The 9,477-nt window shown below is 35.2% G+C and overlaps 1 protein-coding gene across 4 annotated transcripts in view; it reads left to right on the top strand.

Annotated features, from left to right (window-relative positions):
• Positions 1-9,477, top strand: part of LOC107569852 (neural cell adhesion molecule L1-like protein) — a 64,701-nt gene that overhangs the window by 16,921 nt on the left and 38,303 nt on the right. For all 4 annotated transcript variants that reach the window (XM_016256011.1, XM_016256010.1, XM_016256009.1 and 1 more), the window contains exon 2: positions 3,103-3,279. The gene's annotated coding sequence lies outside the window, so the exon portion shown is untranslated. The remainder of the gene's footprint in view (positions 1-3,102; positions 3,280-9,477) is intronic.

The raw sequence follows: 9,477 nt of genomic DNA, 5'->3' as shown, positions 1-9,477 counted from the left end.
ATATATATATATATATATATATATATATATATATATAAATTGTTTGCATTTTTTTCTTTCATATATGCTTATACGGGCTCCTTATATCATCTGGTTCTTTGGTGTCCTTTTGGAGTTTCCTTTTGGAATTTTGGAGTTCTTTTGGAGTCTTACTGAGCTTGCAGAAAATACAGTTTTTTGAGAATCACCCTTCAATCTTTTGGTTTACTTTGCTGAATAAATATAGCATATGATGACAAAATAAACATTTGAAACAAGATAAATGGTCTATGCTTAATTTCATGAAGTGTGCGATTAATCGCGATTAATCGCATAAAAAGGGTGTGATTAATTAGATTTTAAAAAATGTATCTATTGACAGCCCTAATATAAAGCCAACTTACCTCTGTCCCACAACAGTTTTCTGGAATCCCTCCTCCACCCCAGCTCCTCACTCTTAACTATTCTCATCCCAGATTAGGGATAGCTCTGAGCCCTCACTCAGGACAGCACTCCAAATATGCTTACTATTTGCTCAATCCAATTATATGTAAGTGCGAACTCATGAAATTAAGTTTTTGTTGTTGAGTTTTAAAAGAATAGTTGACCCAAAAGTGAAAATTTGATACATTGTCTCACTCTCAGGCCATCCAAGATGTAAATGTGTTTGTTTCTTCATCAGATTTGGTGAAATTTAGCATTGCATCACTTGCACACAAGTGGATCCTCTACAGTGAATGGGTGCCGTCAGAATGAGAGTCCAAACAGCTGATAAAAACATCACAATAATCTACATTTACAGTAATCCACACGACTGCAGTCCATCAGTTAATGTCTTGTAAAGCGAAAATCTGCATGTTTGTAATAAACATATCCAGCATTAAGATGTTTTTAACCTCTATCCATGTTATTGCTTTCTCCAGTGAAAAAGTCATCGCGTCTGAATTAGGAGAGAAATATGCACAGATCAAGCACCATTTAAAAGCTAATGCAGGTCAGTTCTAAACAAATATGTTGGTGGATTTTGATGTGAGAGGACAACAGGGCATGGACTTTTTCCACTAGGAAGCATTATTATGTATTATGGACTCATATTTTGTCCAGAAGCAATCTTTATTATTTGGGGTGAACTATTCCTTTAATTAGTCCTTTCAAATCTTTTAACGCAAAACTTAGTTTTTGTGCATTTTCTTGTTTGGTCTAGTCTATAGGTCTATAAGGTCTATAATATCAATGAATTACACATATAGTTTTTATATTACAATACATTTCATGAACTAACATCATTTGACTATGATGAACAAAATCAGGATAGTAACCTCAGGTGTCTTTTTTCTATACTAAGACTGAGATTACAATATCTCTGCATCATCTTAATGTGGACTTGCGTACAATCAGGGCCGTCCTTAGCGGGGTGCAACTGGTGCGGTCGCACCGGGCCCTGTGCTTAAGCGGGCCCCGCGGTGAACCGGGACGCCATCGCAAAAGGACTGAGGGGGGCCCCGCTCCCTACCTCGCACTGGGCCCCGCATCAGCTAAGGACGGCCCTGCATACAATAGTATGGAAATGTGACGGTAGTTGCATAAGAGAGTCTTCTCTTCTCTGGCTGTGTATTATTAAAATGATTAAAGCAGACAAGGTGCTGTGCAGGAATGCTGACAGCCCAAGATGTTTCTGAATGGTAGCGAGATGAATGGAAGGTTCCGTCACTCTCTTCCTGTCTGTCCCAGATACTTCCAAACTATCACTGCATTGCTGTGAGGTACAGATTAAGAGCTCCATCCCCTCCTCTCTCCCTCTTTCTCACCCCCATCATCTCTCTCCATCCTGCCATCCTAAATGACTGCTTGCTGATAGAAATGTTGCATTTTACAGAATTTTGCACTTAGTATTAAAAATGCTGTGTTGACTAAATTGTATGTGAACGGAAAGATGTGCGAAAATGGTAGCAGGTCTGGCCATTCGGGAGAAATAGCACACAAACTAATATAGCAAAGTAATACAGACCATTACAGGCAGTTTTAATTGTGCTGTTGGAACTGTGATGTAGCATAGTGTTCTTTAAATAGTTTTGCTTTAGTATCCAGATTACAATCGGACACAAATTGGTGACCAAACACAATACTAGTAAATGGTTTATTGTAGAAAAAGTTTACAAAAATGTCCTTAAAATAAAACATAGACATTTTTTATTAAATGTTATGAAATATAAGATCTTTATTTGGTTTTTGGATTAAGATTGTTATTATTTATATTGTTAACCCTATAATTTTGTATGACCTGCATTTACTGTAAGATCATGGATCATGTCTTCTGTTATCTGGCATTGTTTTGTTCATGGTTTATGAGTATGAATGAATGAATAAATAGCACTCAACCATGTTGGCATTTGCATTTTGTTTTTCCATTCATATGATTAAGATGCATTCTGCTGTCATGCTCATGTGAGTTTCGCAAGTTCCAGCTTGCAATGGAACTTGCAACTTTTAAAAAATGTTTTTTTTATTCTATGTTAGGCATAAATTTCACAATTATTTTAACTTCTAACAACTATTTTCCAATACAATAATACAAATAAACTTAATTGAATGATTTAAATATATTTATAATTAATTACTTTTAATATATTTTTATACTAAAGTTGAATAAAAAATAGTTAAATATTTCTGTAATCTTACATAACTTTCATGAATTATTTATTTATATATATATTTATTTTGTTGTGATCTATGCAATATTATTATATTTGGAGTGAGAGCGAGTAGATTAGTGAGCCTAACATCTGGAAAATGTTTCATTATGAATGGATTTAGCAAATTGATAGGATAATGGGACACACCTCATGAAACTGGGATTTCTGTTCTCCTATCCCGATATTTAAAACATTCACTCCATTGTAAGACAAAGAGAGCCATTAATGACTTTCAATAAAGTATCATTGGTTATCATGTCAGACTGAATTAAATTGAATTAAATGGACTTGTATTCCAAATGCTGCCCTATTATGTAAGCCACTAAAGCTTATCATGATTCAATGGTATTCTTTTGAAATGGGTTTTCTAGAAACAGGATAGGTAGCCACACGCTTCCCATTGACTTGCCATGTCTCTGTGTTTGTTTAGCCTTGGAGTCACCTCCCTTCTTCTGGTATTACTGGTTCCAGCTTTCCGTGAGCTGTCAGAGGTTTATCATTCTGCATATGAGTGTTTGTGCTCCAGCGAGTGGAGTTCATGCTTGTTTGGTCTGACTGTATTAGTGCAGGTCAGAGGAACAACAGCGTGTGGGCGAGAATATCAAAGGTAAGTGGATCTGTCTGTTTTGCATTTTGTGCATTTTGTGGAACTGTTATTTTACTGTATTTTACTGCTTACTATACAGAAAGTGTCACTTTTGGTGTAATTTCTTCCTTTATATTAAAAGTGTGCAATAAAACTTATGGTATGTCAATGTAACTTTGGAATTTTGGAAGCAAACAAGCACATGCTGTTTATATTAATGGGGAAAGAATGTAGAAGGTAAACAAAAAAAACAGCGTGTGGGCGAGAATATCAAAGGTAAGTGGATCTGTCTGTTTTGCATTTTGTGCATTTCGTGGAACTGTTATTTTACTGTATTTTACTGCTTACTATACAGAAAGTGTCACTTTTGGTGTAATTTCTTCCTTTATATTAAAAGTGTGCTATAAAACTTATGGTATGTCAATGTAACTTTGGAATTTTGGAAGCAAACAAGCACATGCTGTTTATATTAATGGGGAAAGAATGTAGAAGGTAAACAAAAAAACCGTTTGAAAGCTGACTTAGAAATCATTTGCATATTTCAACATGCAAATCACATGTTCATGCACATACACACGTGTGCCTTTCAACACCTCTGTCTCAGAAGGAATGCAGTTAAAGTTTGAGCTACATGCAGGATTCGTGCCTGATTTGCTTTGTTGTCTGATGAACAGTAGCTGTAAGGTCTGCTAATTACTTTTGATTTGTTTGCATTTGTGTGCATACAATAGCCTCAAACAGTAGCCTTTTTTAGCAAATTATATAATATAAGTTTGCTTATATCATATATGTGTGTATATATACTGTATATATATATATATATATACATATGCATTGCAATGACATTCATATATGGTACTACCGTTCAAAAGTTCAGTACGATTTAAAATAAATACATTATAATTAATAATTTTGTTCAGCAAAAATGCATTAAATTGATAAAAAGTGACAGTAAAGACATGTATAATGTTACAAAAGATTTCAGTTTAAAATTAATTCTCTTCTTTTGAACTTTCTTTTCAACATGTTTCTTAAGCTGTAAAATCAGCATATTAGAATAATTTCTGAAGGATCGTGTGACACTGAAAACTAGTGTAATGATGCTGAAAATCCAGCTTTGCATCACAGGAATAAATTACATTTTAAGATATATTCAAATAGAAAACTGTTATTTTAAATTGTAAAAATATTTCACAATATTACAGTTTTAGTCTATTTTTGATCAAATAAATGCAGCCTGTGTGAGCAAACTTTAACACTTTAAAAAACTGCCCCCAATCTTTTGAACAGTAGTGTACATTTTTAATTGTAGCTTGTTCATATATAGTAGTGAAAAACAGAAAGAAAGACAATGGGAGAGAGAGAGTGGGAATGTGCGTATGGGTTGTGACTTGCCCAAAAGCTTCAAACTTTTTACACGCAAAACCCGCCAACATGAATAACCGCAACATGACGAATCTCACAAAATTCTGAGAAATTTCATATGTGACAGGTGTCCTAAAGTAACTCTAAAACTGCGGTTATAAGACTTTCGTACAGGTCATCTGTGGGCCGACATACCTGCTTCTAATTACAGGTGCTGTTATGTTGTGACATCTAATGAATGAATGTTTCTGTGTCAGGGCTTAGTTGTCGATTGTCTTTACCTCCTCTCTGGCATTTTTAAAGCTTTGTTAGTGTTGTTTAAATATTTGAATGATGTTGTAAAACCTCCGGTGTAAAGATAATGAGTTACGTTTGTAGTATCGTGAATCATGATGAATGAATGAGTATGTTTGCTCCAGACAAAGGTCAGAAGGCAGCTGTTACAGCAGGCTGGGGTTTTGTTTGCAGTGACACTGGCGTGCTATGAACATGTTGAAGTTGACAAATCTTTGGAATTCAGAAGCAGTGTCCTGGTACAGTATAGTCTGTCTGTCTGTCTGTCTATCTATCTATCTATCACTGTTCAATTAAAGTGTACTTGTTAAATAAAAATGTTTAAAAAGTATTACAATTGTTAAATTCTAAATGAATTAATCATTTGAATCATTCACTTAACCAATTTGTTAAAGAACTCTGAATCACTTACAATGTGTGATGCAACATTTCCACTGTGAACAATCTTCATCGCAAAAACAAAGTAACTGGCAATTTTGTGGCTAAAACATAAGTAACTTTTTGTTTATTGAAAAGCAATCTCACACAATTGTTTCCCCTCCTTGTTACTCCAACAACTTTTGTCACCATTGCTAGTTCTAAGGTGCATTTCTGTATAATGTTTACATTGCAGTGTACACATTATATGCAAAACGTATATAGAACTTTGTGCCCATTGTCTACACTTTGCTTGCTTTGTGTGTTTATGTCCCAGTCAGGGATCATGTGTTGTTTCATTATGTGTGTTCAGCTGTACGGAGACATTAAAGTGAGTATGTCCTTCACTCTGTTATTAAGGCTATGTTTGTACTTTCTACATGCCATATGGTGGTAGAAAGCATTAAGTACAATAGGCAGGCCAAACAGACCACAAAATGATACAAAGCACTAAAGAAAAATAATTCTACTCCACTCGTTAGTCATCAAATTGAGCATAAAAATTGTCTCATATGATTGTGACTTTCAACACATGCTGTGTTTTATCAACAAGCAATTGTGGTTTGTCTCAGCACAATGCAATCGGCGTTCATCTGCTGACCCTATAAGACAGCATTAGGAATTAAGACAATAGTCTTCTTTATACTAAGAGGATTTTCACTGTTGACACGCTGCATGCTACTATCACTAATCAAAGCAGGTTCCTACTTGACTGCTCATCAAATCACACTCTTTTGTTTACGAATGATTATAGGAGGAAAACATGATTTCCAGTCAAATAGCTCAGTGGCAAAGTCTTTCCAGACTGCTGTGTTTTCATGTCAAGGTTGTTCTGATGCGTTGAGTTGTGTAGGCAAGAATTCCAGCACTTTCTGGACTATTCTTTAATGGATTGTGAATAGCTTGGTGGGTCAGGCTTTACTTGAATCTTTGTCAAAGGTTTAGCAAACCTCCTATCCCAGTGAGAGGCTTTGACGACATATGTCTCCTTACTGGATCCCATTTAGTGCTTTGCTGGAGTGCCGGGGCATGTTTTCAAAATCTCTCTCTCGCTCTCTCTCTCTCTCTGTGTGTGTGGGAATTTGAAGAGCATGCTGAGAGTTTGGATGCTCAGTCTGAATGCTGTATAATACTATCACCGCCACCTCTGGGAATTACTGTCTTGACTGCATATGTGTGAGTGTGTACTTGTAAGTAAGCAGCGTTTCCTTGTTCTGTTTAGTTGGCTGTTTGTTTAACAGTTAAAGTGTGTGGTGACAGTGAATCAAATGAGAAAGGTGTACCTTTAAGCCTCAGCAGTTTTCTCTGATGTTAGTCTGTGATAACTTTCTGTATTCATCCTCTAGGATTAATGGATGAAATATTCAGCCATGTGCTTCAGTGAGTTTGTCTTACTCAGCTTCATTGTTTGATTAACTTGCTGCACATGTTGTTTTTAATTTGTTCATTTGAAATAGATCCGTAAATAATTACAATATGATTTGAAGTGGATGCATTTGGTTCATTTATGAGTGCTGTTGCTCTAAATGCGCCATTTGTTTGCTAGAGTTAAAGATCGCACTGGTTTAGTGTTTCTGAATGATGAATGAGATGGGTCACCACACTACATCTCTTTAAGATACAGATTCAAAGGGCAGAAGGTTGCAGTTGACTAGCTACAACATGCGAAAAACAACAGGCTCTCTAAATATATTGAGTATATGAAAATATATATTTTTTTTTCTCGGAAGATTAATATATTACATTTTGTGTACAAAAAGAAACTGTACAGTTACAATAAGTTTGTTGTGATTAAATTATGAAAATATAAAGGCTCCTGCAGATGTAAATTATTTTAGTTAAAACAATACATATTTTTTCAGCAACACTAAATATGAAATAGGTCTAAATTAAATTGAGTATTATCCCTTTTGGACACATTCACATAGCTCTGGAGATGAACAGTATCACTGCATGTTTGAAACATGGCCTCTACTGCTTGATGCCATTACGTGAGACATATTGTGACAAACCCTGTCCTTACCTACAGTCTTTAGACTTGATTCTGTATAGAGAAGAGGAGTGATATCAGCTTTGGCCTGGCCCACTTTGGCCTTTGCTCTTTCTTTTACAGCTCAAGGAGCTTTAGTAACTGAGTACTCTGTTCAATAAATAACCAAAGACATACTGCACAAGAAATGTAAAGCACTAATGAATACATTAATGGAGGTAGTTTACACAATTCTTATCCTTCCTAAACGGTACAATCTGTAGGCTGTTCTGGGCTTTATTCTTTGTGAAATGTGTCTTGCATGCTGCTCTATTGTATAATGCAAGGTTTCCCAAACGGAGGTGAGTTAATGAAAAGTTAATTATAAATAAATGTAACATTAACATTTAAGCAGTCATGAAATGCAGTTTCAGATTTTTCTCGAGGTTAGTTTATAAAGCGGGCAAAGTTTTTTGCACCAAAAAGGTCCAATATTTGTCAAAATGATCATTCATCATATCCACACCTTCCTTTACAGCATGTTGTGCATTTTGATACTCAACACGGCAAGTGCTGTGATAGAGCCATGCATGTTTAAGCTGGAGTCATAAGAAACTGAAACAGCACAACCGCAGCGATTGCAACAATCTGTTTCAGCATGGTAATTGTTTTTGCTCACTTAGTGCTTAATTTTCAGTATATAGTATTAAAAGTGCTGTTATTACTGTCATATTGCATTAGAGGCTGCATGTACACAGGTATGTACTGATTTTATTAGGAAGGTTGGAAGGAAGGCTGTGCAAAGTTTTTGGAGGTGCAGTTTCTTTACTTCCACTGACAGAACAACGTCTCAAATTTGACTTTCTAACTCGACGTCTTTATCCAACAGCAGCATCGCTCTTCTTGTGATTGTTGTACAGACATGATTTGGTCAGAATGCACCTCCCTGATTACATACAGTAATGATTTCACAATTCTCCCGATTTTAACTTCAGGTATTTCAGAAGGGTAGAAAAGAATAGTTCATATTTTAAACTGGGGAGTTCTGAAACTTGCCGTATATTTTTATTGAAGAGTAACCTCTTATATGTGTAAATATCAAGAACATTTTGATCCTCTTTGATTTCTTGACCTCTCCAATGGAAATAAAACTGAAATAGTGTATATCTCTTATCAAATTGTGATTATCAAAGCCTGCAATTTAATTAAAGAAGTATAGATTCAGTTGCGCTGCATGCTTTAGCGTAAAGAGCAGCACTGTGTTCATTTATAGGGCTGGGTTTTGACACAAATTTCACGATTCGATTCGATTCTCATTCACAAGCTTTCGATTCGATTACCAATTTGATTCGATTCAATATCGATTATTTTGTATATATATCAGGTACAGTACATGCCAAATATTCTCAAGGAAAAACAATCTCAACTAATGCTGTAAAACATATATTAGAGTCAGTTGGTACAACAGTACTATAATATTGAAGGTTAAACTTAATTAAGTTTTTAAAATAATAAAGTTACAGTTACATATTAATATTTCTACTTCAATTCGTTTTTTTAAATATAAACATTTAAATGGAGGCTGTCATAAAAACTTGATGGATTTATTCAAACATTAATTAAACATTGAAGAACAGTAAAAAATTATAATGAATATGTTATATGGTGCAAATAGTAAGCAAAATGCCCCTCTCCACAGTTTATTTTTCTATCTGACTAATGAGTTCATGTCACCGAATATGTTTTTCTGAGGTAAATGTGACGTTACGTGACATTGATTTCAAGCCGTTATATTGACGTCTTTGCGCGGCTGAAACACTGATTGAGCGATTACATGAGAGAGGATACGGATTGTAAAGTTGTACTCTTTCTTTTAACTTACCTTCGGATGTTTAGTCATGTTTATTTTGTGCTGAAACTGGTATTAATGTGGAGGAGATGATCAGTTCACGTGCGCCTCCCGCTGCTGCGTCTGTAGAACTGAGGCACTACAGTGATCTGTCACTCCACATTAAACAGCGCCAAAACGGCATTTATTGTTTGAATACTGCTATACAATGGACAGAATTTGAAATCTGAGACTTTGTTTCATACGAAATGTACCAAAGCACAATGGTTACTGCGATTTATTGGATGGGAAGTACCCTTCAATGTTCCGTCCATTAACTGAAAAC

Source organism: Sinocyclocheilus grahami, unplaced genomic scaffold, assembly GCF_001515645.1.
Source record: "Sinocyclocheilus grahami isolate Dianchi unplaced genomic scaffold, SAMN03320097.WGS_v1.1 scaffold1387.1, whole genome shotgun sequence".
Classification (NCBI taxonomy): Eukaryota; Metazoa; Chordata; class Actinopteri; order Cypriniformes; family Cyprinidae; genus Sinocyclocheilus; species Sinocyclocheilus grahami.
This window is presented reverse-complemented; position numbering and strand designations above follow the sequence as displayed.